This window comes from Scylla paramamosain, chromosome 12, assembly GCF_035594125.1.
Source record: "Scylla paramamosain isolate STU-SP2022 chromosome 12, ASM3559412v1, whole genome shotgun sequence".
Classification (NCBI taxonomy): domain Eukaryota; kingdom Metazoa; phylum Arthropoda; class Malacostraca; order Decapoda; family Portunidae; genus Scylla; species Scylla paramamosain.
In genome coordinates this window covers 11,490,455-11,512,805 of record NC_087162.1, presented here as the reverse complement: position 1 = coordinate 11,512,805, position 22,351 = coordinate 11,490,455, and the positions used below count along the sequence as shown (strand labels likewise).

Here is a 22,351-nt window from a genome sequence, read left to right as displayed (position 1 = left end):
TGTTAAAAGCTTAAAACCTGTAAAATAGCATGGATCCATCTGAATCTTTATTCAGTCAAAAGTTTATATGATGTGTAGACTATTCAAGCTTGCCAGCCTGGAGCCTGGAGCCTGCTTGTTGTAGAGTTGTCCTATGTTCTGTAGATTTGCTTGATATTATAAACAATTATGATAAAATTTTTGTAAACAATTTTATTCTTTATTTCTTTCAGTATCAGATTCAGTATTTTCTCCATCTTATGGCAGCATATATTTTCAACACAGAGTGAGGGCAGTGTCATTCCTCCTGTCCACTACCCCAACTTCTACTCCCAACACTACCACAACAATGAGCGGTCTGGTGTGGTGGCTGAGGATTCTTTTGAAGAGGACAATGCTTCTGCTTCATCTGAGCAGGTCAGAAGGTGGATAGCAGCAGTACTAGTAGCAGACTGGTGTTACCTTGATGCTACTGCTACATTGCATTATTTGCATAGTTTTTTCAGTTATCATGGACTTTGTGTAATATGTATAAAAGTATATGAAGCTCAAGAAACTTGTTGATAAGGTTTATGTTCAGCATACAAATTGTAGGATGCAAAGACAAGGATTGAAATATCATTGCCACAATTCCTGACAAAGCATTTGGTGCCACAGAATATTCAGCAATGTAATGTTTGTTTGGCAAACAAACCAGTTTCCCTGAATGATAGCTTTATTTCTGCAGGTTAATACAGTCTCTCTATGGGGGAGAGTTTGGAGACAAAGCCAAGCATATATATATATATATATATATATATATATATATATATATATATATATATATATATATATATATATATATATATATATATATATATATATATATATATATATGTGGTTTGTGAGCCAAGCATACTGATCATTACACTATCATGTGTAGTTTTAATATGTAATTTAGATCAAGGACAGTGCAGTGATAGAGGAAAAATTATTCACTAGATTTTTTCAGAGAAGTTTTATGACATAAAGGATTAAATGAACGATCAGTATATATATTGGCTCACTAGCTGCATCTCTTTAACACAGAAAGCTTTCACTAATTATCTCGGTCCAATTCATTAAGTGCATCGCTGTTGTGGGAGGGAAGATATGCAGTGTTTCCCTGCCATCTGTGGGAGTTACATTCCAGAGCCTCCTGCAAATAATTAAAATCTGTGAATATGGGAAACCATTCTTATAAGGATCAGAACTACCTATATTTATAGTTTAAACCTTAAACTATGCATCTCACATTTACTAAGCAATTCACTTTAAGACAATAAAAAACAGTTATTATATGTATAGTACATGATATTTTAATTAAAATACAGTGCACTATATAATAAAAGGGGAATAAGTTGATATGTACAATAAACCCTTGATATAATGAACTTCTATTTTCCAAATTTCAGGTATAACAACCTATTTAAGGCTGCTGTCTCCTACCTCTCTCTCTCTCTCTCTCTCTCTCTCTCTCTCTCTCTCTCTCTCTCTCTCTCTCTCTCTCTCTCTCTCTCTCTCTATACACATATATAGCAAATTTTCATCTCAAGTGACCCACTCTCCCCCCATATGTGTTCGTTATATCTTGGGTTACTGTAATTTATAACTGAAAGAATAATTTGGGCTCTTTGGGCTGAAAGACTGAGCTGGTGGTGACACCTGGCAACTCTGAAAACTCCCCATTAGTTAGGTTAGGTTACGGAAAACTCTGCAAATATGCAAAACCATGAATATGTGAGGGAACGCTGATATATGCTTTCTCTTATTTGTTGTAGATGTATTCCATTCTATTGGCATAGAACGATAGGAAAATGGCATCAAGGAAGTAGGGATGCCACCAAACTTTATGAGACTAGACATAACCTTGCACATAGAATTGCTGAACATAAAGGTATTTCTCCTTGAACTAATAATCAACCAGCTGTTCCATCATTTTCAGCAATAAGTCCCCATTCACATGAACATGATCATCCCTTTTTGTGACAAAGTTTTTAGAATACTACACAAGACAGAGTCCAATATGGATACAAAATTATTAGAGGCAATATATATTAAACACATAAATCCAGTACTGAATAATAACTTAACATCAAGTCAATCACATATTGTAAGATAATGTTTCGGAGGCCCGTTCCAATACCATTATCATAGTGTTAGGAACCCAACTTTTTCAGTCCCTCTCTCATTGCCATACAGGCAAGATGTGTGTGGATACTTATTGTTTTCTGTCAATCCAGTTTATAATCTTGGTGCTTGTAGTGTTTTGTTTTTTGTGTGTAGTGTCATATGATGTGAATTTTATACAACTTTTACATAGTATTTTATTGTTTTTTCTAGCTTGAAGCTGCCTGCAGAAATAGGCAAAACAGCAACTGACGAAAGAATAAAGTTGAAGGAAACTGGAGTTTCCCTGCAAAACAAGCTATCAAGAAGACCTATACAATGTGTGTGTATATATATATATATATATATATATATATATATATATATATATATATATATATATATATATATATATATATATATATATATATATATATATATATATATATCCTTGTCTTCATAATGCTCTTCATTGGCACTTGAAGCATGCATCACACTTTTGTATGATTGATCGTATAATTTTTCCTGAGTGGCCCAATCACCCACACTATCACATTCACTATCCAAGTCCTTCCTTCAGCCTTGACACATGCACTGTAATGATGGAACAGTATTTTTCTGTATGTCACAACTAGATAAGTGTAATCAACTAAGTTAACACACACACACATACAGGTATTTTTGAGGGCTTCAAGGAAGAGGATCTCAATGTAACTCATACAAATACATGAATGTGGATAACTAAAGAAGAAAATGTGAAAATACAAGAAGCTTAACAGCGATGATAAAGGCATGGAAGGAAGAAACAGAAGTGGGTGGCGACAATGTAAAAAAGATATCCAATGATATAATAGAGATGGAAAGGGAAAAAGAAAACAAAGAACTGAGAAGAGGTGACAAAAATAGTGGACTTAAATAAGAAATACTGTGAAGAGATTAAGAAACTCAAGAAAGAGAATGAAGAATTAAAGAAAACTTTGCAAGAGAGGTTAGGGTTGGAGGAGTGAGAGTTAGTTACAGAGGAAGTCAAAGGTTGGAAAGAGAGAGAACAGCAAAAGGTGGACATGGAGGACATAACAAGACAACAGCAACAGAAACAACAAGGATATGGAAAAGCAAGTGATTAAAATAATAAAGGAAAAAAGTAATCTTGTGAGAGACACAGTACAGAGAAAGATGTGTATGGTGGTATTTGGGGTCAAGGAAAAGAACCTACCCATGAAAACAGCTAGAGAGAAAGAAGTGAAAAGAACTAAGGAAATTATAGCAGAAGTGGCAGAGGAAGGAGAGGGGAGAGTCGAACAAATTGAAGAGGTTTACAGGATCGGAAAGTATGACAAAAATAGAACAAAGCCAATGTAAAACAAGAATCATGTCACAAACAGCAGCAGAACATGTCTTGCAAAGAACAGGAAAATTGGCAAAAGCAAAAGGATTGAAGGAAATATGGATAAAAAGAGACATGAACGAAGAATAGAGAAGTAAACTAAAAGTCAAAAAATGAATAGAGAACACAGGAAAGTTGTGGACATGAAAGTGAGGAAATGGTGGCACAAAGATGCCACACAAGACCACCAAACAGAAGTTTAAAGATTATGTATACTAATGTAGATGGTTTGGTGTCCAGCCTACTGGAACTTGAAGACTATTTAAAGAACAATAAACCAGATGTGGTATGTTTAACAGGAACCAAACTAGAAGAGGAAATAAAATTGGGATTTGCAAAGGAAGGATACAGTACATGGAAGAGGGACAGAAAAGGAAAGGGAAGAGAAGTGATGATATTGGTAAGAAAAGGATATTGTTGTTGAGGAAGTGGAATATGGTGATGGAATGGTAGAAACAATGAGTGTTGTGATTAAGATCAAAAGATGTGAAAAAAGGAAAATCATTGTGAAATATATACCACCAAAAACTAATGCATGGTAGACTAATAAATTAAAAAGTATGCAACTAGAAACAAAAAAATAGTATGGAGGAAATGATAAGGAAAGGTAACAAAGTACTCTTAGTAGGTGACTTCAACACTAAAAGAATTAACTGAGAGGAGATGGAAGTAACAGAAAATGTTGGGTCATGGAGTGAAGAACTTATGCAAACCATGATGATGAATACAACGAGACAGTGGGTGAATGAGCCTATAAGATGTAGAAGAGAAGAAGAACCATCACAGCTGGATTTAATGTTTATGAAAACCCCAGAAAGTAGACCAAGTATACATTGTCTGAGTTTAATGGGAAGAAGTGATCATGTGACAATAGAGATACTACTACAGGAGGAAACAGTGTTGCACAGGAAAGAACAATACAGAAATTGGAGACAGAACTATGCTAAGGCAAACTTTGCAGAGCTTAGTAAGTTTTATTGAAAAATTAAATGGAAAGAGCAATTTGAAGGTAAAGTAGTGCAAGAAAAATATGAGATATTTTTGAGCAAGTATAGAGAGAGGATGCAACAGTTTGTACGGTTATAAAATGAAAATAGGGAAACAAGAACGGTATAATGGCAGGTGTGTAGAAGCAAATAAGAAAAAGGACAGGACATGGAAGAAAATGGCTATGGCCTGTTTTAAGACTATACAAGTGGAAATACCCTGGTCTGAGGCAATTTTCTCTCTCTCTCTCTCTCTCTCTCTCTCTCTCTCTCTCTCTCTCTCTCTCTCTCTCTCTCTCTCTCTCTCAAACAAAAAATTAAAAAGGTGGAGAAACAAGGGGAAAGGGAGATGAATGAACAGAAGGTAGCCAAAATCAAATTTGTACATTTGTGTGTGTTTGCATTTGTTTCTTATTTGTATTTTCACAGATTGACCCAAATCTAAATTACCATTTTTAATGAGAGAGAGAGAGAAAGAGAGAGAGAGAGAGAGAGAGAGAGAGAGAGAGAGAGAGAGAGAGAGAGAGAGAGAGAAATCACAAATACCTACTAACCTGGAAAGTGGAGTCCTTGATGATAAATTGGCTGGGATCAGCAGGGTGAACTGTGGCAGAAGTTTGGTGCATGGCAAATATGGCTTCAGGATGAGTAAATGGAGAGGCAGGAGGGAGTGATGGTTGTGGGGGAGATGATGAGTGAGCAGAAGGTGAGAAGGATGAGGAGAAAAAAGGTGATGGTGCAGAGAATGATGAGGAATGGACTAATGGGGAAGGGGAAATGTGAGATAATTTTGAAGACTCAAAGGCAGTAATAACAGGTGGTGTAGTGCTGAGGTGAGTATGGTCTGAGGCATGGCCAGGAGCTGCTGTATGACCAGATTTCTGAATTTCCAGTCAAAGTGTCTGGCTAAGAGTTGGAGATCTGGCAAAGAAGCTGTGGCCAGAGGAAGGAGGCTTGGCTGCTGCACCAGACCCATAGACCACATCTTTGGAGTGGCTTTGGCCTTGAGGTGCAGCCAGGTAGCTGTAGCTCACCACCTGCCAGATAAAAGCTTTTTTAACCTCACTGCCTGCCAGGGAAGAGCTTTTTTAATTTCCATTTTAATCTTACATGATTAAGGTCATATGATTAATAGTTATACCATCTTCTGTATATCTAGCCTGGAGGTTGAGATGTGATGGAATGATTCCAAATGTGAATGTATACCATATTAAATCCTTGTCTCTACTTTCCTCCAAATGAGATCCATGGGCCTTGTAAAAAAAAGTTGGGAGTCCAATCTTTTAAAACTAGTAACTCTAATATTAGAGATTTGAGAGACAGAATGAAGCATAATTAAAGCTTTGATAAGCATTTATAAATCTGTACATTCTTTCAATTTTTTTTCACCATTTTTGAATGGCATATTGGAGTGATTTGAGTCAGAAATAACAATTTTGAACACTTTTGTTTCTATTTGTTGGTAATGTGTAATACCACTGATGAGAGACAAACTTTGTGCTTGGAAGGAAAGAACTGACACCCTTTCTCTATAAATTCTGCTTCACTGCATGCCACAAGTTTTATAATTTATATCAGAACTATTTCTAGACTAACCACTTCATAAGCATAATCATTTTGTCATCACAGTTTTCACTATGCTGCCTTATCACCATTGTGCTACAGTGATCTCAGATGCTTCTGATTTCATAATGAAAGTTAGGGTTCACTTTAAAACCAGTTGACAACTGATAGTCTAAATTCCAATCCAAGAAATGAATTTTGTATCATCAATGAATGAAAGTGCTTGATTGTTCTACAAGTTTGGTGAGGATTGAGGTTGCTGGTTAGTTCTGGGGAGTAGATTAGTAAAATTCTGAAGAAGTATTTTTTAACTGTCTTCACCCAGGAAAACATGCAGGAAATGCTGGATAGTGAAATTTTTAGAGCAGAAGAGAATGAGAAGCTGAAAGATATTACCATAATTAAGGAGATAGTGGAACAGGTGATAGATAGGCTAAGAAAGTTCAAGACACCAAGACCAGATGAAATATATCCCAGAGTAGTTGGGTTTAGGAAGGGGGATAAAAACCCAGGGAGGAGGTAGGATTCTTTTAATCTCTAACGTTTCAGCTGAATAGCCATCCTCAGAGAGACTGATTTACATGAGTGAAAACACATTATTTATAACAACAAACAAAATTTTCTCATATGACATTCGTACAGAGTATTGCCATCCTGGCGTGTACCTCACCTAATTTTATTTTCCTAGTCAGGTGGCATTATTCGCCTACGTGACGAGCCTTTACTGGGGATTTTCCTTGTACCTGACCTGAGGGCCAATCTGGCAGAATTACCCGCCCACCTGATAAAACCTTCTCTGTGGTTAATGACTTCCCTAGTTGTTATGAGGGCTGCCTCTATAGCTTTTCTCATTCTTTTCTTCAATCCAACTTTAATTTCTTTAGCCTCTTCCCATTTTGGTAGGTGATTACATTTTTCTATGTTCAATACAAGGGAGTTTGATGTGTTGTGTTTTAAAACATCTTTCCTATGCTCTGCTATTCTTGTTTTAAGTCCCCTGCCTGTTTCTCCTATGTACTGCTTTGTACAACCTTTGCATGGTATGCTGTACACTACGCTGTTATTATTAACAAGTCCGGTCTCTTTAGTCCTCGTTAGCTCACCAATTTTCTCTCCCGCTAATGTTGCTATTTTTAATCCTGTTCTAGACAAATATTTATTAATTATGGAAGCCTTGTCCGAATTTGGTACACATGTATAACTCTCTCTTTTGCTGGTTGTACAGAGATCTTTATTCTCTTTGTTTTCAGTTGTTATTTTCTTTGCCTTATTCTTAAGCCTAACAAGGAGCCCTTCAGGATAACCCAGCTTTTTGAAAGTTGATATGATATATCATATTTCTTGCTCTAGGAAGTTGTTGCTGCAAATTCTGAACGCTCTTAAGTAAAAACCAATAATCACATCAGATTTGACTCTCATGCTGTGGGCTGAAAGGTAGTGAATGAAATCGTCCTTATTGGACATTCATTCACTTGTTAATAATAACAGCGTAGTGTACAGCATACCATGCAGAGGTTGTACAAAGCAGTACATAGGAGAAACAGGCAGGGGACTTAAAACAAGAATAGCAGAGCATAGGAAAGATGTTTTAAAATGCAACACATCAAACTCCCTTGTATTGCACATAGAAAAATGTAAACACCTACCAAAATGGGAAGAGGCTAAGAAATTAAAGTTGGATTGAAGAAAAGAATAAGAAAAGCTATAGAGGCAGCCCTCATAACAACTAGGGGAGTCATTAACCACAGAGAAGGTTTTATCAGGTGGGCGGGTAATTCCGCCAGATTTGCCCTCAGGGCAGGTACAAGGAAAATCCCCAGTAAAGGCTCGTCACGTAGGCGGATAATGCCACCTGACTAGGAAAATAAAATTAGGTGAGGTACACGCCAGGATGGCAATACTCTGTACGAATGTCAAATGAGAAAATTTTGTATGTTGTTATAAATAGTGTGTTTTCACTCATGTAAATCAGTCTCTCTGAGGATGGCTATTCAGCCAAAATGTTAGAGATTAAAAGAATCCTAACTCCTCCCTGGGTTTTTATCCCCCTTCCTAAACCCAACTACTTGTCAACATGAACAGTTCATATCCCAGAGTACTTAAGGAATGCAAAGAAGTTATTAGTGAACTGTTAGTTTCTGCCTTTAGGAAATCACTTGAGATACCGGTAATGTGGAGGCAAGTTTAAGCTTTAAGAAAGGAGATTTAAGCTTAACTTCTGTTGTAGATAAAATAATGAAGTCTCTAATAGTAAAGAACATTAGGGAACATTTAGACAAACATAACTTGATAAATTGGTCACAGCATAGCTTCACAAAGGGGAAGTCTTACCTGACAAACTTGTCAAGATTTTACTGTAAAGTTTACATGGCAGGAGATAATGCTGATAGTTATGACATCCTATATCTGGACTTCAGTGAAGTGTTTGACAAGGTACCCCATCAGAGGCTCCTGAGAAAGGTTAGGGCACACGGAATAGATGGGAAGGTGTTAGGGTGGATAAGGTTGTGGCTAAGTGACAGGCGACAGAGTCGTAATAAACAGCTCTAAATCGGAGTGGGATTAAGTAATTAGTGGGGTGCCACAGGGATCAGTATAAGGGCCATTGATGTTTTTAATATACATCAGTGACTTGGATAGTGGAATTAGTTGTGACGTTAGTAAATTTGGGGATGACACGAAGATAGGTAGATTAATTAGATTAGAATTGGATGCCATTCCCTTGCAGGCAGATTTGGATAGGATGAACGAATGGACAGACAGATGGCAAATGCAGTTTAATATAAAAAAATGTAAAGTACTTAGCATAAGTAGAGGAAATCCACACAGAAGGTACACAATAAACAATGAACCTCTGGTAGGTTTAGGGTACAAAAAAGATTTAGAATTTATAGTTAGCTCTAAATTCCATATAAGAAAGCAATGCATAGAGGCCAGAAACAGGGCAAATAGGATATTAGGATTTATTTTTAAGAGTGTTAAAAGTAGAAGTCCCGAAGTAATATTAAAGTTATATTTGGTGCTGGTCAGACCTCATCTATATTATGCTGTGCAGTTCTGGTCCCCCATATTACAGGAAGTATATAGGTCTTTTAGAATCAATACAAAGGAGAATGGCTAAAAGGATACAAGGAGTGAGGAGTATTCCTTACAAAGAGAGATTGAAGCTGTTAAATTTACATTAAGAGAGATGTAGGTTAAGAGAGGACCTGATAGAAGTCTTTAAATGCTATAAGGGTTACAACACAGGGGATGTAAGCAAAATTCTTAAGATTAGTAACCAGGATAGAACAACAAATAACAGTTTTAAGCTTGAAAAATTTAGTTTAAAAAAGAGATAGGAAGGAATCAGTTCTCAAATAGAGTGGTAGATGAATGGAACAGACTCAGTAATCAGGTTGTTGGTGCTGGGTTATTAGGAAGCTTTAAGAGAAAATTAGAGATTTATAGATGGGGATTGATAGGTAGAAATAGGTAAGTATATTTCATACAGGAACTGCCACATGTATGCCTGATGGTTTCTTGCAGCTTCCATTTTTTATGTTCTTATATTCTTATGAGTATGTATCTTGAACCTGAGATATTATGCTTGTCTTATTATCACAGGGATATTGATCATAGAAAAGAAACACTCATCTTTTGTACTTACATTTTTTTTTTTTTTTTTGTGAATGTGAAAGAAAATGCCCTGACAGAATTAATTTTTCTTTTTAAGGAACATAATGAAAAAAGTTATATTTGCAATTGTCATGTTTGGGTTAACTATAATTAGCCTTAGTTTGTGTTGGCTACACACACTGGATCATGTGTGTTGCTGCTGTGATTATTAATGAGTGTAATTTCCAAAAATGTGATTTCAGTACTCTCCTAGCAAGTCAGTTAAACACACATGATTTATTCAAAGCAAAAGACTATTCAGTGTGTTTGAAGACTACTTGATATTGATAATAAAACCCATCTTAATGCTTACTTTCAGGTTTTTTTTCTGATTTCATTTTCAGACAAGGATATGTTCACATTGTTGTTCTTGTTGAGGAGAAACTGTTGTTCTTAGTGAGCTATGAAAGCCCTGACCCATTCATAGCTATGAATGTTCCATGGTTCTTAGTTGCGAATGATTTTGCTTTAAAAAATTACCAGCACTAAGATGTTCATAGCCCACTAAGATAAATCTTAGAAACATCTGGGAATGTGGCTTCTGGCTCCTCAGGGGTATGTTGTTGTCCGTCATAATAATGAAAGGCTTATGTGTTGTGTAAAAGTAAAATTAAGATAGCAGCCTGTTATTTATGGATAGCAAGCAGGCTGGAGGGAGGGAGAGTGTGAAGTGTGCGGGTGTCGTGGTGGGGAAGTGTCTCAGTGTGACACGTGAATCACTGCATGAGCTGTCATTGGCTGACTCTTCTCGTGCTGCTGTGGCGAGGGAGTTATTCTCTCTGGCCCCAGCAACTGATAGCTATCACTCAAGCGTGACAAAAAGGTTCTGTGGATAATTTCACTTGGATGGATTTTGACCCTAATGTGGGGTCCATTCTGATGTCTGCACTCTCTCTCGTCACGTTAGGAAGGTTGGGGATGACAATGCAATAAAATAGTAATTTTGACCACAAGGGCACTTAGATCACTCTGGCTCTGGGAACCTCATATAATATCTGATGCAATATGATCATAGGATAGTGCAATTAATTTTTTTTTTCCCCCTTCCCCCCTTTTTTCTTTTTTCTTTTTTTTTTACCTAGGAGGGACACTGGCCATGGGCAACAAAAATCCAATAAAAAAAAAGCCCACTGTGATGCTAGTTCCAGAAAAGGGTCCAAACCGGTAGTCAAAAATTAAAGGATAAGTGTCTTGAAACCTCCTCCCTCTTGAAGGAATTCAAGTCATAAGAAGGTGGAAATACAGAAGCAGGTAGGAAGTTCCAGAATTTACCAGAGAAAGGGATGAATGATTGAGAATACCAGTTAACTCTTGCATTAGAGAGGTGGACAGAATAGGGGTGAGAGAATGAAGAAAGTCTTATGCAGCAAGGCTGCAGGAGGAGGAGAGGCATGCAGTTAGCAAGATCAGAAGAGCAGCTAGCTTGAAAACTGCAGTAGAAGATAGCTAGAGATGCAATATTGCAGCGATGAACAGAGGCTGAAGACAGTCAGCTGGAAGAGAGGAGTTGATGAGACGAAAAGCTTTTGATTCCACTCTGTCTAGAAGAGCAGTAATAGTAGAACCTCCCAGACGTGTGAAGCATACTCCATACATGCACGGATAAGGCCCTTGTACAGAGTTAGCAGTGTGGGGGTGGGTGAGAAAAACTGGCAGAGATGTGTCAGAACACCTAACTTCATAGAAGCTGTTTTTAGCTAGAGATGAGATGTGAAGTTTCCAGTTCAGATTATAAGTAAAGGACAGACCGAGGATGTTCAGTGTAGAAGAGGGACAGTTGAGTGTCACTGAAGAAGAGGGGATAGTTGTCTGGAAGGTTGTGTCGAGTTGATGGATGGAGGAATTGAGTTTTGAGACAATAAACAATACCAAGTTTGCTCTGCCCCAATCAGAAATTTTAGAAAGATCAGAACTCAGGTGTTCTGTGGCTTCCCTGCATGAAATGTTTACTTCTTGAAGGGTTGGATGTCTATAAAAAGATGTGGAGAAGTGCTGGATGGTATCATCAGTGTAGGAGTGGATAGGACAAGAAGTTTGGTTTAGAAGGTCATTGATGAATAATAAGAAGAGAGTGGGTGTCAGGACAGAATCCTGAGGAACACCACTGTTAATAGATTTAGGAAAAAACAGTGACCATCTACCACAGCAGCAACAGAATGGTCAGAAAGGAAACTTGCGATGAAGTTACAGAGAGAAGGACACAAGCCATAGGAAGGTAGTTTGGAAATCAAAGCTTTGTGCCACACTCTATCAAAAGCTTTTGATATATCCAAGGCAACAGCAAAAGGTTCACCAAAATCTCTAAAAGAGATGACTGAGACTCAGTAAGGAAACCCAGAAGATCACCAGTAGAGCGGCCTTGACAGAACCCATACGGTGATCAGATAGAAGGTTGTGAAGTGACAGATGTTTAAGAATCTTCCTCTTGAGGAAGATTGATTCAAAAACTTTAGATAGGCAGGAAATTAAAGCAATAGGACGGTAGTTTGAGGGATTAGAACAGTCTTCCTTTTTAGGAACAGGCTGAATGTAGGCAAACTTCCAGCAAGAAGGAAAGGTAGATGTTGACAGAGTTGAAAGAGTTTGACTAGGCAAGGTGCAAGCACGGAGGCACAGTTTTGGAGAACAATAGGAGGGATCCCATCAGGCAACCTTTCAAATCAATAATTAATTAGAAAGTTATTATAATATCTGTACCACTATTTCTTACCATAGATAGTATACATTTAGTTCAGATAATACTCCATTCTTGGCATCACACTTATTGAAACATCACACAACATCTCTATAATGGTCAGAAACAAGTCCATGTAGCCATGCACGGTGTGCACTGTGTTGTGTATTTACCTAGGTGTAATTTACAGGGCCCGAGCTACACTCAAGTGGTCCCATCTCCATACCTATACATGTCTAATTTTTCCTTTAGTTTGTGTACACTTGTTGCCAAAACTATACATATCTTCTTTTAGTCCATTCCAAACTTCAGTGTGTCTTTGTGGAAAACTATTCTTTGTGTTGTTCAGACATCTTCTTTTCCCTACTTATGTGAGTGTCCCATTCTACTGTCATGACTGCTTGTCTCTTTTAGTAATGGTTTTGTCATTACCAACTTCCATTTTGTTTGCCAACTTGTAGATAGTTATCAAATCTCTTTCTCTCCTTTGTTCCAGTATTGGTAAGTATATTTTTTCTAATCTTTCTTCATAACTTAATTCCTCAAATTCTGCCACCATTTTTGTTCCTATTGTTTGTATTCTTCCTAGCTTGTTTACATGCTTCTTACATAGAGACTACACAACTGCTGCATATTCCAATCTAGGTCTTATTATCATAGGGATTATTTTTCTCATCTTACTTTTGTTCATGAGGTGAGAAGCTGTACTATGTTTCATAGTAATCTGTAAATGTTCCTCATATTCTACCTATATGCTTCTCTGGTTGGAAGTTATCTGGCTTTACTACTCCTAGATCCTTTTCTTCCTGGATCCTTTTAATATATTTGTTTTCTACCTTGTATGTCCAATGTGGTCTTCTATTCACTTCTGCACATCTCCATCATATGACATTTGCTTACATCGAATTTAACTTCCCATTTTTTGCTCCATTCACAAATTTTATTGGTCATTTTGTAGATATTCACAGTCTTTGCAACTTTTTATTTCTTTCTGTAATTTAGCATTATCTGCAAATAGGCTGTTGTAGCTATCAATTTTTTCAAGAATATCATTTACATAAACAATGAACAATACCATATTGGTGATAGTACTGACCCTTGTGGCACACCACTCTTTACTGTTTTCCAAACCAACTTTTCATCATTAGCTACTGTTCTCATTTCTCATCATTTTAAGTAATTTTCCATCCACTTTATACTTGTCCCATGTAGTCTCTTAATATTTTCAAGTTTCCACATAAGTCTTTCATGGGGGAACCTTGTCAAAAGCTTTTTATCAGATCTAGTTATATACAGTCCACAAATGCTTCTCTTTCCTACATGATGTCATCACTCTTGAGCTGAAGCTTAATAGATTTGTTACACATGATTTTCTTTTCCTGGAGCCATATTGTTTGTCTGTTATTATTCCTTCTTTTATAAGAATTCTGCTGCCCATTGTGTGTGTGTGTGTGTGTGTGTGTGTGTGTGTGGGGAGGGGGACAGAATTTGATGACACTGACATTACAGTGTCCCTTCATAATGTGCAATTAGTGATTGGGTGCCAATTATACCAGAGACACTCTTCAGTGAATTCTTTCACTCATAATACCCCATAATCAATGATCTAGTGCCTCTAAATATTACAGTAATAAAATTATTTTGTAATCACCTTTCAACAAGCATTACCTACTCAGCTAGACTACCAGTATGCAGAAACTTCTGCTAGCCCCTAAGCAACGGGTTTTTTTGTGCAGAAACCTCTTCTTGTAATGAGTTTTTAGAGAAAAATAACTCTTATTCCTAGTTATATCTCATTTAGTACAGATTCTAGAATAATGAAACTTACAGCATAAGAAGCACCTATCCTTCTCCATTCTAGTGGTACTTTTGTCTGACTCATTATTTTAGTTCAACAGGAAGTAAAGGTGTGTTCATTATGCTGGATATAGTACTGGCTACAGCTCACTTGCCCCACCTGCCCTCACTGCTTTCCCCACATATCAAAAGGAATGTTCTTCCACTGTGACTCCTTGTTTAACAGCACTTAATGGGAGTGGATGAGGTTAGCTTGCATTTGCACTTAGCCATTCATTAGGATGAGGGCAGATCACCTCCTTCCATGATACTTGCCTTGTATAGAATACCAGATGGCAAGTCACTAAAAGTGGTAGGGAGCAGCTTTGTAAATGTTGCTAAGTAATGTTCAAAATATCTCTCTCCCACTTTCATTTTGATTTAAGGATTGAAAATCACGAGGCACATACATTCATTACCCATCAGAGCCCTGAAATGCACACCACTGTGTTGCTTGTTGCTCAGGGGGTTAAAATTATTGATACCTGTGAGATGTTATTCTAAAAACTGGAAAAATAAATAACAGGCAGCTCTAAATAAATTATATACTGTCGACAAATAACAACAGTAGCTTATGTAAAAAGGAACATAAATGCTTGGTACACATTTTTAGACCTCAGCTAGGATGTGAAAACATGAGCTAAAGCTAAACTAGATGTGATGTACTTTATGATTATGTCAGCTAAAGGCTTGTCCTTTAAGCTTGTCAGATCTGGTTTCAATCCCTGGTCACATCCACTTCCCATGTTTATACATTTTTTTTTTTCATAATTTTTTATTTTGTAATAGGAAATGTATTTCTTTGTTTAACTATGACATTGGCAACATGGTGGTGGGATGGTCTTAAAAGATTTCATATAGGGGAAAGAATAAAGCCTAGTATGAACTTATGATGGCATTGTTTTGTTGCGTCAAACAGGAAATGAGTGTCCCACCCAAAAAAGGGAGAAAACATGAATGGAGCAGGGGCTTCCTAGTGAATACTCTGGTAAACCTTGCAAGACCAGAACCACACTTCCCAGACACACACTTTGGATTGTTTGGATACTTATTGTACCACATTAAATTAATGAAACATCAGAAATTAACCTAGAAGGAAGAGCCATGTAATGCAGTGATAGGACACAAATATGAGCCAAAGCTAGATTAGCTGTGAGGTACCTCATGGTCCAGTTAGTTAAGGCTTGGTATTCTGGTATGTTCATTCCTGGTTCAGTCCCTGATCACATCTACCTCCCTTTTTTTTTCTTTTTTTCCCCTTCATGTAGGAGTGACACAGGCCAAGGGAAACAAAACTTCCAGCAAAAAAAAAAAAAAAAAAAAAACAGCCACTGAGGTGCCAGTCCCCAAACAGTCAAAAATGTTAGTCAAAAATACAAGTTAAGTGTCTTGAAACCTCACTCTTGAAAGAGTTCAAGTCATAGGAAGGTGGAAATACAGAGGCAGGCAGGGAGTTCCAAGGTTTACTAGAGAAAGGGATGAATGATTGAGAATACTGGTTAACTTGCATTAGAGAAGTGGACAGAATAGGGATGAGAGAAAAAGGAAAGTCTTATGCAGCAAAACCAAGGGAGGAGGGGAGGCATGCACTTCACAAGATAAGAAGAGCAGTTGGCATGAAAATAGCAGTAGAAGATAGCAAGAGATGCAACATTGCAGCAATGAGAATGAGGCTGAAGACGGTCAGATAGAGGAAAGGAGTTGATGAGATGGAAAACTTTTGATTACACCCTATCTAAAAGATAGCATACTACATACATGGACGGATAAGGAGGGGTGGGGGTGAGAAAAACTGGTGAAGAAGACTGATTCCTAACTTCACAGAAACTGTTTTAGCTAGAGATGAGATGTGAAGTTTCCAGTTTAGATTATGATTAAAGGACAGAGGACAGACTGAGGATGTTCAGTGTAGAGAAAGGGGATGGTTGAGTGTCACTGAAGAAGAGGGGATAGTTGTCTGGAAGGTTGTGTCGAGTTGATAGACGGAGGAATTGAATTCTTGGGACACTGAACAATACTAAGTTCACTCTCCCCCAGTCAGAAATTTTGGAGAGATCAGAAGTCAGGAATTCTGTGGCTTCCTTGTGTGAACTGTTTACTTCCTGAAGGGTTGGACGTCTACAAAAAGACGCGGAAAAGTGCAGGGTCTGGAAGGTTGTGTCGAGTTGATAGACGGAGGAATTGAATTCTTGGGACACTGAACAATACTAAGTTCACTCTCCCCCAGTCAGAAATTTTGGAGAGATCAGAAGTCAGGAATTCTGTGGCTTCCTTGTGTGAACTGTTTACTTCCTGAAGGGTTGGATGTCTACAAAAAGACGCGGAAAAGTGCAGGGTGGTATCATCAGCATAGGAATGGATAGGACAAAAGTTTGGTTTAGAAGGTCATTGATGAATAATAGGAAGAGAGTGGGTGACAGGACAAAACCCTGAGGAACACCATTGTCAATAGATTTAGGAGAAGAACAGTGACCATCTACCACAGTACCAATAGAATGGTCAGAAAAGAAACTCGAGATCAAGTTACCAAGAGAAGGATAGAGGCTGTAGGAGGGTAATTTGGAAATCAAAGCTTTGTGCCACTCTATCAAAAGCTTTTGATATGTCTAAGGCATCAGCAAAAGATTCACCAAAATCTCTAAAAGAGGATAATCAAGACTCAGTAAGGAAAGCCGGATCACCAGTAGAATGGCATTGACGGAACCCATACTGTTGATCAGATAGAAGGTTGTGAAGTGATAGATGTTTAAGAATCTTCCTGTTGATGCATCAAAAACTTCAGATAAGCAGGAAATTACAGCAACAGGATGGTTATTTGATGGATTAGAACAGTCACGCTTTTTAGGAATAGGCTGAATGTAGGCAAGCTTCCAGCAAGAAGAAAATTCTTGCTGGAAGCTTGCCTACATTCAGCCTATTCCTAAAAAGCGTGACCGTTCTAATCCATCAAATAACCATCCTGTTGCTGTAATTTCCTGCTAATCTGAAGTTTTTGATGCATCAACAGGAAGATTCTTAAACATCTATCACTTCACAACCTTCTATCTGATCAACAGTATGGGTTCCGTCAATGCCACTCTACTGGTGATCCGGCTTTCCTTACTGAGTCTTGATTATCCTCTTTTAGATAGATGTTGATAGACAAAGATGAAAGAGTTTGACTAGGCAAGGTGCAAGCACAGAGGAGCAGTTTTGGAGAACAATAGGAGGGACCCCATCAGGTCCATAAGCCTTCCGAGGGTTTAGGCCAGCAAGGGCATGGGAAACATCATTGTGAAGAATTTTAATAGGTAGCATGGAGGATGGAGGAGAGGGAGGAACAAGCCCTGAATTGTCCAAGGTAGAGTTTTTAGCAAAGGTTTGAGCAAAGAGTTCAGCTTTAGAGATAGATATGATAACAGTGGTACTATCTGGTTGAAATAAAGGAGGGAAAGAAGAAGCAAAGTTATTGGAGATGTTTTTGGCTAGGTGCCAGAGATCACGAGGGGAGTTAGATCTTGAAAGATTTTGACACTCTATTAATGAAGGAGTTTTGGCTAGTTGGAGAACAGACTTGGCATGGTTCCGGACAGAAATATAAAGTGCAAGAGATTCTAGTAATGGAAGGCTCAGGTACCTTTAGTGAGCTACCTCTCTATCATGAATAGCAGGAGAACAGGCTGTGTTAAACCGAGGTTTGGAAGGTTTAGGTATGGGCAGAAATATAAAGTGCAAGAGATTCTGGTAATGGAAGGCTCAAGCACCTTTTGTGAGCTACCTCTGTATCATGAATAACAGGAGAACAGGCTGTGTTAAACCAAGGTTTGGAAGGTTTAGGTCGAGAAAAAGAGTGAGGAATGTAGGGCCCGATGCCAGACACTATCACCTCCGTTATGCGCTCGACACACAGTCTCTGGCACAGAAGCAGTAGTCATTCCAAGGAAATTCAGCAAAATACCTCCTCAGTTCCCCCCAACTAGCAGAGGCAAAACACCAGAGGCACCTCTCCTTAGGAGATCCTGAGGATGGATTGGAGCAATAGGACAAGATACAGAAATGAGATTGTGATTGGAGGAGTCCAATGGAGAAGATAGGGTAACAGCATAAGCAGAAGGATTAGAGGTTAGGAAAAGGTCAAGAATATTGGGTGTATCACTTAAACACTTAAACACTTAAACACTTTATTATAGCCTAGGTTTATACATTTCATTATTGGATAGGTATACATTATTGGCCAGCCTATGTATAAGCTTGATGCTTTTCAGGCAAATGAAAAATTTAAAAGTACATTACTTAAAGTAAACACAATAGACAACTTAAAATCGAAAAATCTATCATGAAGATAAATAAAAACATAATATGATAAGGTTTATACAGAATAATATATACCTATATTGTTATAGAGTTGAGTATGAAGATGGATGGGATGACACATAGGGTTAGGTGATATAAATTGATACATATATGAGACTGAAATCATATAGATGTGTTTAAAAATAAAGTACAGGAAAGATGATAAAGTTTTGTAGGGTTAGTTTTGTAAGATCAGGGGGGAAGTAATATAAGGTATGAGTGTAGGAAGTGACTGATTAGTATGCATCTCTAAAACGGTCAAGGATATGAGCAGGGTGTTGCACCAATTGGAGGATAGCAAAGTTGAAGGCTAGTTCACCATGATGGTCAGTGAAGGGAGAGGAAACCCAAAGCTGGTGGTGAACATTGAAGTCTCCAAGAATGGAGGTTTCTGCAAAAGGGAAGTGAGTCAGAATGTGCTCCACTTTGGAGGTTAAGTAGTCAAAGAATTTCTTATAGTCTGAGGAGTTAGGTGAGAGGTATACAGCACAGATAAATTTAGTTTGAGAGTGACTCTGTAATAGTAGCCAGATGGTGAAAAACTCGGAATATTCAAGAGTGTGGGCACAACAGCAGGTTAAGTCACTGCGCACATAAACGCAACATTCAGCTTTGGATTGAAAATGAGAATAAAGAAAGTAGGAGGGAACAGAAAAGGGGCTATTGTAAATTGCCTCAGACACCTATGTTTCAGTGAGGAAAAGAAGATAAGGTTTAGTAGAGGAGAAATTGTGTTCTAGAAATTGAAAACTAGATCTAAGACTGTGAATGTTGCAGAAATTAATGAAGAAAAAGTTGAGGGGGGGGTCTCAAGAGACTTAGGGTTGATACCAGAAGACACTAGCCTTGATGAGCATCATCAACAGGACCCATCAAGTAAATTTTAAGTTGGTTTTTACCTAATTATTTTTTATTATTTTATTCATAATACTGTACATGCATATCATAAATAAAGATGAGGTTTACTAGAGGAGAGGTGATGTTGTACAGATAGAAAATTATATCTAAGACAGCAAATGTTACACAATTTAATGAAGAAAAGTTATAATATACCAGTAAAATGCCTTGGAAGGCAATTAACGAGCAAAGATGTCAGTAATGCATCAGTGGAAGGGGTATTTCAAGAAGAGAGAGAGAGAGAGAGAGAGAGAGAGAGAGAGAGAGAGAGAGGCAACTTCAGGCACCCCACACTTGCCTAATATTCAAATCACTCTAGCTCAAAACTCTGCAAGAGCCCAGTGGTTGTGCTATATACCACTTGATAGGAAATTTCATTTTGTGTTCAGTGGTATCTATCCGCTCTCATTGAGACAAAAGAAAATTGGTGAAAATTGCAGAAAACTGATGGTCACTTTACAAAAAGTTTTGTATTGTATTTTGCATATGCACAGTAGTATTGCAAATTTCATATGATTTTTCATTATAACTTGTATTACTCTTATTACCAACAAAAATTTGAGCTTGATCAGTTAATTACTTAAAAAGTTGTAATTTTGACTTTGTGCATGTACAGTGCTACTTCAAAGTTGACGTAAGGAATTTTATTAAAATTATAACATGACACCTCTTAAGTTTCATTAAAACTGGTTGAGTAGTTTTTGAGAAATCCCATTTCTGACACCCTTCTACTTTTAGTAAGTTAACTTCACCCAATAGAAGAGATGAAAGCTATATCATATAAAATTGATAGAGGTGTGCTATCATATGATGCTAATTTTGTTACGATCAGCCACATAGTTCTGGAGATATTAGCGATTGAATAGGGTTATGGTCAGACTGAGCCAGGCCCCTCAAAACGAAACAACAACCTCCATAGTAAACTTTGTTTTGCTCATAATTAATTTCTCACTCTTTCATAAAAGAGAACATAGGTATCCATTTAATCATGATGAGTTTCCCTTCAATACAGGGACTGTAATATATATACCTCCCATATTTATAATATATGAATTTCTCACTCTTTCATAAAAGAGAACATAGTTATCCATTCAATCATGATGATTTTCCCTTCAATACAGGGACTGTAATATATATACCTCCCATATTTATAATATATGAATTTCTCACTCTTTCATAAAAGAGAACATAGTTATCCATTGAATCATGATGATTTCCCCTTCAATACAGGGACTGTAATATATATACCTCCCATATTTATAATATATGAATTTCTCACTCTTTCATAAAAGAGAACATAGTTATCCATTCAATCATGATGAGTTCCCCTTCAATACAGGGACTGTAATATATATACCTCCCATATTTATAATATATGAATTTCTCACTCTTTCATAAAGGAGAACATAGAATTCTTTGTTTAATCATGATTAGTTCCTTTTCATTACATGGACTGTACTAAATATATATTTTTCTTAAGCTACTTTTTTAGAATACTTTTGGCTTAAGTTGAGAACTTGACCGCCCTGATTTGAGGAATGGTGAAGTGGAGCCACCAGGAACAATATCTACCAATTCACAAAACAGAGCAATGACTAAATTTTGACTTCTCTATTTCCTTAGTTTGGTGGCATTCCTACTTCCTTGATGCCATTTTCCTATCATTCTATGCCAATAGAATGGAATACATCTACAACAAATAAGAGATAGCATATATCAGCGTTCCCTCACATATTCATGGTTTTGCATATTTGCAGAGTTTTCCCTAACCTAACCTAACTAATGGGGAGTTTTTAGAGTTGCCAGGTGTCACCACCAGCTCAGTCTTTCAGCCCAAAGAGCCCAAATTATTCTTTCAGTTATAAATTACAGTAACCCAAGATATAAAGAACACATATGGGGGGAGAGTGGGTCACTTGAGATGAAAATTTGCTATATATGTGTATAGAGAGAGAGAGAGAGAGAGAGAGAGAGAGAGAGAGAGAGAGAGAGAGAGAGAGAGAGAGAGAGAGAGGCAGCAGACAGCAGCCTTAAATAGGATGTTATACCTGAAATTTGGTAAATAGAAGTTCATTATATCAAGGGTTTATTGTACATATCAACTTATTCCCCTTTTATTTTATAGTGCACTGTATTTTTTAATTAAAATATCATGTACTATACATATAATAACTGTTTTTTATTGTCTTAAAGTGAATTGCTTAGTAAATGTGAGATGCATAGTTTAAGATTTAAACTATAAATATAGGTAGTTCTGATCCTTATAAGGATGGTTTCCCATATTCACAGATTTTAACTATTTGCAGGAGGTTCTGGAATGTAACTCCCACAGATGGCAGGGAAACACTGCATATCTTCCCTCCCACAACAGCGATGCACTTAATGAATTGGGCCAAGATAATTAGTGAAAGCTTTCTGTGTTAAAGAGATGCAGCTAGTGGGCCAATATATATACTGATCGTTCAATTAATCCTTTATGTCATAAAACTTCTCTGAAAAAATCTAGTGAATAATTTTTCCTCTCTCACTGCACTGTCCTTGATCTAAATTACATATTAAAACTACACATGATAGTGTAATGATCAGTATGCTTGGCTCACAAACCATATATATATATATATATATATATATATATATATATATATATATATATATATATATATATATATATATATATATATATATATATATATATATATATATATATATATATATATATATATATGCTTGGCTTTGTCTCCAAACTCTCCCCCATAGAGAGACTGTATTAACCTGCAGAAATAAAGCTATCATTCAGGGAAACTGGTTTGTTTGCCAAACAAACATTACATTGCTGAATATTCTGTGGCACCAAATGCTTTGTCAGGAATTGTGGCAATGATATTTCAATCCTTGTCTTTGCATCCTAGAATT

General features: G+C 37.1%; 1 long non-coding RNA gene across 1 annotated transcript; it reads left to right on the top strand.

Moving 5' to 3' along the window:
- Nucleotides 1-240: 240 nt before the first annotated feature.
- LOC135105679 (uncharacterized) lies at nucleotides 241-22,343 on the top strand. The gene is made up of 3 exons (XR_010270960.1): nucleotides 241-396; nucleotides 2,341-2,447; nucleotides 21,745-22,343. It is a non-coding gene; the product is annotated as an uncharacterized LOC135105679 (long non-coding RNA).
- Nucleotides 22,344-22,351: the final 8 nt, after the last annotated feature.